Source organism: Dendroctonus ponderosae, unplaced genomic scaffold (genome assembly GCF_020466585.1).
Source record: "Dendroctonus ponderosae isolate FM_Combo_2020 unplaced genomic scaffold, Dpon_F_20191213v2 Dpon_F_20191213_1, whole genome shotgun sequence".
Taxonomy (NCBI): Eukaryota; Metazoa; Arthropoda; class Insecta; order Coleoptera; family Curculionidae; genus Dendroctonus; species Dendroctonus ponderosae.
The window spans coordinates 63,468,468-63,478,421 of NW_026017110.1; the positions used below are offsets into that span (position 1 = coordinate 63,468,468).

General features: G+C 32.6%; 1 protein-coding gene across 1 annotated transcript in view; it reads right to left on the reverse strand.

Moving 5' to 3' along the window:
- Positions 1-9,954, reverse strand: part of LOC109540900 (plexin-B) — a 32,495-nt gene that overhangs the window by 15,726 nt on the left and 6,815 nt on the right. Inside the window, exons 2-3 of the mRNA XM_019909424.2 lie at positions 8,447-8,527; positions 6,192-6,211 (exon numbers count right to left, since the gene is read on the reverse strand). The gene's annotated coding sequence lies outside the window, so the exon portion shown is untranslated. The remainder of the gene's footprint in view (positions 1-6,191; positions 6,212-8,446; positions 8,528-9,954) is intronic.

Sequence of the window (9,954 nt, forward strand, 5' to 3'; positions counted from 1 at the left end):
AGAATTTACAAGTGCCTGGAAATGGACGGTCAACATTTCGAACATTTGTTATAAATAATTTGCCTTTGTTTTATGTTATTGTTGATATGTTATTTTTTTTTAATTTAAAAAACACCAAATGGTGCACAGAACCATTATTTGGTTTATTTTGTAAAAAGGCAAAAACTTAGTTATCAACATCCTAGTACCATTCGATAGGTAATTAAAAATTGCATTTCCTGGTAAGCTAAAAAATATGGAGTTGTATTTAAATTAATCAAGTTATAGCCACTTAAAGTTCTTATTTGATTAGTTTAAATTTGTGGACACCCTGTATAAAATGGTAAGTTTATTATCATTGGTATATAAAATATGATTTCTTGTTACACTGCACTACGAATTACGTTTACATAACTTAAATAATTCGCAAGTATTTGACACATGAAAATAATATTAGATTTTGATAAAATTCGAATTATTTAAAAATCTGAAATTTGAATATTTGTTTCGTGGTTTATTCGAATAGTTAAATTATTCAAATACATACTCGAATATCGAACAAATATTTGAATAATCGAGTATTCGAATATTCGAGTATTCGAGTAATATTCCCGAGTAATATACCCCAATATTCTTCTGTCTGAAAACTTTAATCGAATAGCGGGTCGAGTTACACCTTGTGTGAAGGTCTCTTCGTTTACCACCATTTTAGACCATATTTAGTTTAAATTATTTTCCATTAGCGGTTCTCACTATATACAGGGTGTCCCAACGAGAATCACTGCAACCGATATACTTAGGGCAAACTATAATTAGGACAAATTTGAAAATTGGACAGTATTCTGAAGTCAGTAGGGGCAAGCGATCTAAAATATTTTCAAGCTGCCGACACTTATACCGGAAGCAGGTATCAACTTGCTTATTTTAGATGGAGTATATGTTATTACATTTTTCAATTCTACTCTAAATTCTAAATATATTTCGAGTATAGTCTCGTATGTCTAAGTCTAACTGTTTTTGGTATATTTGAAATTTTACGTAAAAAATGACAGGAACAGGCAAAATTATTAATTTTTTCTATAAGGAAATATGTACATATTACTTAATTTGAGTCGCATTATTTGTTGAAAGAGACTTACTTTAATAGATAATTTCGATAATATTTTAATAACTGCTAATACAGTTAGTTCAAAGAGTTCAAGAGTTCAAAAAATAAGTTTCAATATGAAATTGAGAAAACCGCACAAATTATTTTAAACTAAACTAAAACTAACCCGGATTTTAATAATTTGATCTTATTTAGTATTAAAAATAAGTTTATGTACAATTTTCTATTCCAATTTAATGTTTTCATATCGCTATTTTGCCGCGTCGAATTACTCTTATTCATTTTTAATACAATCAAATGCAATAATAATATTTACACATGTTGGCCAATTTGAGGGCTTAAATTAAATTATTACCAACTTATAATCACCGTAGAAGACTTAGGCACACATGCACATTGAGTACACATGCATGTTGCATTAAATGTCTTTAATAGTTACAAAAACTTCTTGGAAATCTTCTGAATACAAACGATAATTTAATTTATAATTTCCGATATGTATGAATATACATGTATGTATGGAATTGTACATGTACACATTTTGGACCAATTTAGAAGAAAATTGAACATTTTGAAAGCAAGTGTACATTTCGACCCGATTAAATCCAAATCAGCTTAAATCTAATCAGTAAATGTTTAATTAAACATGTTCTGAAAGCAAAATTTTACCACCAATACCAATTAGAGCAGTAACCATCATTTTATTAGTACGTTGTACATACTTTCCTGACTGTGTTTCAATTCCAAATCAAAATCAATTCCTGGGCTTCAGTCATTTATTGTATATTTATCAATTAAAATACGTTTCGGTGTTTTCCACCATCATCAGTTTCTATGTGTAGCGTTGTTGCTACTTTAAGCCTTGGCATATATTTGAATATATGCCATTAAAATATATGCCAAGGCTTAAAGTAGCAACAACGCTACACATAGAAACTGATGATGGTGGAAAACACCGAAACGTATTTTAATTGATAAATAGACAATAAATGACTGAATCCCAGGAATTGATTTTGATTTATTAGTACGGTTTATCGTTCACAAATAAGTTCTAAAGCGATAAATGTTGAATCAAATTGACATAATCTTCGTATCAAGTCACGAAAAGGTAAAGCTCTTGAAATAATAATAAACGCCTTGTATATTGGGTGTGTAGTTTAGTTCACAAAAATCTTGATTCAAAACCACTGTGAAAGCACTCCAATACGCTTATTATATTTTACGATCATATTAATTGGGGTCCAGGAAATAATAGCTGATATAGTACATTTTCAATTAACCTCTCCGTCACTTAGTCATGGATAATATTTTGTTACGCTTAGGGTGACCCGTATCGCTTTTAGTCCCGGTTTGCGAAAATGTGAGTAAAACAGTACTTTAAATTTTCTTTTAACACTTCAATACAATCATATGATAACAAAAATATGCAATTTTTAAATGCACTTGAATTAAAACTCTCTAAGAAATTTGTCTTGTCCAAATATTTAAAACTACTCTTGAGAAAACTATTTCTTTTAAAACACTTCTACTCTCACCACCACAAGATGTAAGATGTATCATAGACTGTCTCAGCACTAATTTAACAAAGAAATAAAAACCTAATACAAATATCGTTATTATATATGTTTGCATTTTTCGTGGAAGGTTGTTGATTTTCAATTAGTGCCTTGGTTAAGTCATGTTTCCACGTCATCATCTTTAATTTGCAATAAAACATAAATGCAATGTTGAAGTGTTAAACGCGTTTTTAGAAGGAAAAAACATTCTACAGTATTCTACAGTGATATTATTAGATACTGGATGCTTAACTCGAATTGAAAATGTCAATCAACAATTATTAAGTTTATATGTAACGCGTCCGTTCATTTCAATTTTATGCTTGCATATTTTAAAACCGCCTTTGGAAATTGATCACAATATAATCTGATTACTATATAAACCACAACGTTCACGCAGAATTGCTAATGGTTAATATAGTTTTTAATACTTTGTTTTCTCATAACCTCAGGCCGAGTAGTATACAATGTTTCTGAGGTTCATTTGTTATTCAACAATTAAAAGATCAATGTCCTGATATGTCTCTTCTACCCGTTGGGCTACCCAGTGCTTCTACATTTAATGGATACCTTAAATGCAGAAAGCACTATTTGCACCAGATTGTTGTCGGTGTATACGTTTTGAATGGGCACATTGTTTATTACCTTTTAAATCGTACATTAAATGCAGTATTATTTTATTGAACCGCCTAATAAAAGCCTGCGATTTATTTAACACATGGTACTGGTGAAAAACCCTCTCATACACAACAGTGGCACATGCAATACTCCTAGTAAAAAATATTTGCTTGGCTGTAAAGGAATCATCTATTTTGTAGGCGCCTACTTACTCAGCGATTGGGGGCCTTTGCTTGGCCGATTTTCTTATTGAATGTTGATAAATGAAGATAAATGATAAATTTTGTTGTCAATGATGATCCTTGTTATACAAGATGGGCTTGCTAAATCTATATATATAAAAATATCGTGCCACGGTGTTTGTGGTCGAACTTCTCCGAAATGGCTCGACCGATTTTTAGAAATTTTTTTATGTGTATTTGGTAGGTATGAGAATAGGTGGTAAAGTATATTTCATACCGCTAGGTGGTTAGGGTGTTTCTATTCAGAAAATAATAATAATAATTATTATTATAATTTAAATTTTCACAACCAAAATATTCACTAGAAATAATTTATATGGCAGAACAAGGTTTGCCGGGCCAGCTAGTCATTATATATTTTTTGCTGTGTTTTCAACGGCATAACGTGCATAATGCGTTATAAAATGCAGTACAAAAATTCTAACTAAAAAAACGTTTTATCACATACGCTACAAACAAACTGTTTTGGTTCAACTTTAGAGCGAATCTTATAAATATGAATACTAGCTTAGCTTTACAGCTAGTATAATCTGTTTCCGACCTGAATTTTAATCTAATAAATATTGTAGATATCTATAAATTACATCCAAATTGATCCTCCAATTTTGGCAATCGCTATTGACAGACATTCACAAATATTTTCCCTATAAAGAAAGGAAGCATGCATTCGTGATAGTAGCTTCACTTATCTTATTTAATATGTAATCAGATCATATTATTTCAACTGCTTTTATGATAAATAACTGACAAAAATGGCGCTTGCAGTGATTTTTTCTTAGCTATAAGTAATGAAAATTTTTATGCTAAACTGCAATCAATTCCAACTGCGACTATTAACAAATACAAAAAAGCAGTGAATTGTTCAGAGTAAGTACTAAGTAGCTAGTTAATGGTATCATTCAGAGGAAATATGTGTCTTTATATGTATATCCGCTTGGATTTAAGCATTGAATAAAAACGCCATAAATCTTTCTACTTGATTAATTTTATTGGTTCAATGGTTACTCAAGTGCCGTGGCCCTTGTATTTGACGATTGGTAAGGACCTGATTTATTTGATCAATTGCTACCCATACTAAACAAAATTGTGTTATAATCTGACATTGCAAATATGCTGAATAAAAACCAGCCCAATTCGGTGTGAATAATGAGTGCTTTTTTCATGAATCCGTTGAGAAAATACACTGAAAAATATGATTTCACCATTTAACAATTTAGCCTCCTATAATCAAATCTGACCTGCTTGTAACTTTATCAGGCAATTAGAGCTCATCTTTCTCAGTAAATTGCAAATTTTTATAAAACCCCTCTAAGTTTTATTATTATACAATGCTGTGCCGTGATGGTTTGTCGTACATGCACAACTACAAGGCAACTTTTCCATCAAATTATGCATGGATGTAAGCAAGGTTAGAAAGTGATGTAATATGACAGTTTATGACCAATGTTTCGAATATTTCATATTAAAATAGTGTTTAAAGCCCAACGAACAAAACACATCAAATGATTGATTTAACAAGCAAATAACAAACATTTTAAGATTACAATCCTAGTAAGTAATTTAAAAACAAAATGTTATCAAAGAAACCACCAATTTGATCAATTTGAATTGGAGAATTTACTATTTGATTTTTAATTATAGCAACATTAACCACATACTATCAAAAGCTAACATAGAGATAATACAAAAACTCGCCACCATTTTATTGATTAAAAAAATATTAAATTAAAAACATATTCTTTTTTAGGTTCATTCAGGTTATTTTGATAACGATAGTAGAAAATAGCTAACGAAACGTCAAGGTAATTTTTCAAATGAATTTCTTTACTAATTGGAATTTTCTCTTACCGCTTGAATGTGTCGCAGGATACCCTCTAGGTGATAGTTCTTAATTACTTTTTGATAAATAATTCGTGCTTATTGCGAAATAAGCGCACTATTTATCAATCTGCAATAAAAACGGCGGAAATTCTGTCTTTTTTAAAGACAAAATTTTTGAGGCGAAATATCCAACAAGCAGTTTGTAAAAAAAAGAACAATTCCATTCCTGGGTTTCAGTCATTTATTGTCTCTATTTATCAATTAAAATACGTTTCGGTGTATTTTTCCACCATTATCAGTTTTTATGTGTAGCGTTGTTGCGCTTTAAGCCTTGGCATGCATTTTGTAAGAAGATTTTGTAGAAAATGCATGCCAAGGCTTAAAGCAGCAACAACGTTACACATAAAAACTAATGATGGTGGAAAAATACACCGAAACGTATGTTGACTGATAAATAGAGACAATAAATGACTGAAACCCAGGAATGAATTTGATTTGGAATTGAAACACAGTCAGGAAAGTATATACAAAAAAAGAACCTATCTACATTTTATTGATGTTCTACTTATTGGATTTAGATTTACAGTAATGCAAAATACTGAAATATCAGGAAGTGTAAAATTACTAGTGTCTACGACGAACATAAAGAAACCGGCATTAAAAGAGCTGATCAGTCAGTTAAATGCCGAATACCTAGTAGACCCTGCTGAAGAGAAATGTACGAGAGCATAACGATATGGTAAATAGTTAACAGAGTGTTATCCAGCAAAGCATCAGTGAAAATAACTATCGAGAAGACTATCAGATAGAGATCTAAGTTCCAAGCTATTTTAAAATATGATTTAATAAAATTAAAGATGGACTTACCATTTTATAATCCATTGAACCTGCAACAAACAAACAAACCAATAATGTTAAATGTCCCTAGAAAAATGCTTACATACCTATTCAAATCAAATACAACACATATAATGATATACCTATATGAAATCACAAGTTTAGGGTAACCAGAGCATTTCTACGTTCCATATTTTTAAATACTCTATTATCAGTAAAATGATAGTTAAGCCAAAGTCTGACTAATCTAACTCGAAGTGCCAATAGTCAAATTGGACATTTAAACTACACTTGACTTGAGACACCGCAGGGTCCAGCCCTGCAAATACGGGGAGAATATTAGGAAACCACGCAGAGTCGGTGATTGCACTCACGGGGAATGTTAGGGAAACATGTGATTGATCTGGTGGTTGTGTAAATTTTCACAAAATGCGGTGCACAAGAACCGTCAAGTGCCAAATTTAAAACACTATTTTATTGTCTGTCTTTCTAAGTACCTGCCACATAGGCAGGGCCTGTATATTTATGTATATTTTGCTATATATTAGAAATTTTGAATATTATTGACTATTGATCATATTGATTAATTGATTAGTGGTATTAATGTTAACTGTTGTGATACATCAGCTATTTCTTCACTGATGATACTTCCCGTCGGTGTTTTGTCAACACAACAGCATCATGTTTTATACAGAAACTACATATGTTGACCATAATATTGATTAAATTAATGATGTGAAATTGATATAACATGTATGTTACATTTTACATAAAATTGAATTGATTTATATACATATTCCAAATAATTCATTTAATTAAACTTATTTTGTGATGATCAATTCCCACTTATTTCAACAGGGCAAGTTGCAAAAACAAAGTCACATATCCAACAACTATAGCATTGCAGTTATAATCTAAAATAAAAAAATTGCTAATATTTCCTGATGCTCCAAAACTATTTAATTTCAGATAATCTATCCAACGCCATCCAACCTGGTAATCTGGGTTTCAGAATTTTGGTCCCAGCGCAGCCGATAAGTTAGTATTAATTAAATCAAGAAGTTTACGGCCGCCTGTAAATATCGAACTAAGTTTAATTAATACCTCAAATATTTAGTGTGCATGCAACAAGATTTGTTAGTTTCGGATTAATTCTTGCAACGGCGGAAAATAAGTACCGTACCTTTAATAGAAAGAAGTTTAAAAACAAGCTTGAACCATCTATCGTCTATTAATTCACGTCTACGCTGTTCTTATACGTTAAATTCTTCCCCAGCTTTATACACCTAATTAAATTAACTAGATGATATATATTGGCAGTAAAATATATAGTTTGGAATCTTTAGTCATTTGAGGGCAAGACGTCAATAGTTAGATTTGTCTAAACAGGGTTCCTCAAACTTTTTCGATAATGCAAGGGCGGATCCAAGGAAGGGGGGGGGGAGCGTATGGGGGTCATAAAAATGGGCTTTCTTGCTCATTTTGCTTCCGAGAAATGAGAAAAAACGGGACTGAAAACGTGAAATTTTGGCATAATCTTGCACTTAAGTGTCTGATCCAAATTTCTCTTACTGCGTCAAAACTGCCCTAATTTCCTCACACATGTAGTTTTGACTGAATCGAATTTTCAATTCTCTATCCAACGATACCAATATCATGTCATGACCAACCATGTTATAATGGTTGACATGACCTCCCCCCTTGTGCTGGGTTTATGTCGACTAACGATATTTTCTCTAATTTCATATACAAGAAAAAACTGAATTTCTACTACATGACCCCCCCCTGACTTGAAAGCTGGATCCGCTACTGGAGAACACTTACTTTTTCAAACTTAGTGTTTTCTATCATTTTTTGCAAAGTAAGGATACAGCCACTGCAGAACGCGTTTTGATGTATGGCATGCAAAACCTATACGATCCAAGTCCCAGATGTAATTACTGAATAGAGATAAAGAATCAATTGTAGCTTCCACTTTTTGCTATTGCTTTTCGGTGTTGTGAAAAAGTTAGGCTATTGAAAGGACTTCACTCCCCCAGTGGTTTACGTGGATCCTTTCAACTCGGAATATAAAATGATTGTATCAGTAAAAAGTAACAGAAAAGCAAATACGGCGGAGACATTTTCTAAATGGGGACGAACTAAAATAATATTTAGTCAGAATGTTATCGTCATGGCTCGGAACCATTCTACATTAATTTGAATACCCGTACTGTAACGTAACAGTTGATCACTACCTTTAACCTAATGGCAAATCAGTCTAACGAAAATATTTTTACACATACATTTTATCCACATGTGATTCCTGAACTGAGGGCCCTGTGGAAAACATCCAGAATGCTATGCATAGGAAGCAGGAGACTCTGCTGAAACAAAAATAAAACTTGTAAAGAACACTGACTTTTTATACAGTATAATCAGTATAAGTAGTGTTATACTAAAAGCGCGTTTAATGTATAGGATATATAAAAACACACTACAGAAATTTTTGCTGGTTCCGATTTGTGCTGCCGCGTCGGTTAAAAGCCAAAGTTTATTCATTCATGCCCATAAAAGGCGTCCGCCTCCTTTCAACCCAATATTACATAAAACTATTAAATACAGATCAATTGGAAGCGGTGCAGCAAAAATTGGCCACCTCGATCACCTGACCTAAACAATCGGAACAGACGAAAAGGGAGGAGTCCCTTTTAACCCAATGAAATGCGTTCCCGAATGTTTCCTAGTTAGAATTAATATTGCCCCGACTGTTAAAAGTGGCGACTTTAGGAAGGACTATGGGACTGCAGCCCCCAGACATAGTGCAATACGTTCTATTTCAGCCAACCGCGACTCAAAAATCTGAATTCACTTTAATAATAACTAAATAACATTTTGTAATTCTGTATCAGACTGTACCATAGATTAACTAAGTACTGTACTTATCCCCTTGATAGACCAACTCGTCAGGCACTTTACAGACTCGCCACTACAACTACTTTTGGGCAATCTGCACATGGACTACACTAGTTCGGGCACCTCCAAAATGCCGTACGCGTTTTTTTTATCTATTTAACGCCCAATGCTCTGAAAACATAAAAATAGCATCGATTTCAGAACAAGTCGTAACATTGAAATTTTAACAGTTTCCAAGAAGTTTTTTTACGGAACGGATACATAAAACGCTTCGATTTACCAGACTTTCATCCATTGGGAGCAAGTTACAGTCACTTCCCGATACATTACGAGTCGTTATTAATTCAGAACACCTCTGATGTTTGCCAAAAGGTTTTTTTTACATTTTAAAGGAACGAACCAAAACTATATTGCTAAAGAGGGTATTTCTATTGCCTTTATCGTCGTAAAGTATGTACAGTACCGAAATCGCTTACTAAGTAAATAACAAAGTTGGCCAGTCTTTCGAAGAAAATTGCCTCTTGTGGCTTCTGATGTACCAGAGACGAAAAATGAACATCAATTTTTCATGGTTATGTTATTTATACATTTCAAACAGATTTACATTAGTGTCCATTAGATTTACATTAGTCAATACGCTTTGCAGATGCCAGCCTTTTTATTTATTACTGGCGAAGAGGAAGTAATAAAGGGCAGCGTTACATCAGACATAGTTTGTGCTGCCTTATTAGTGAGAGGAATTGAGAACTTCTGGATAGAATCCAGGGGCGGATCCAGTTTTAAAGTCTTCTGTTGTCTATGAAATTAGAATGATCGTCGTTTTGTGCAAGAGTGGCGCAAGATTATTGCAAAATTTCATGTTTTCCGTCCCGTTTTGCATGTTTCTCGGAAGCAAAAT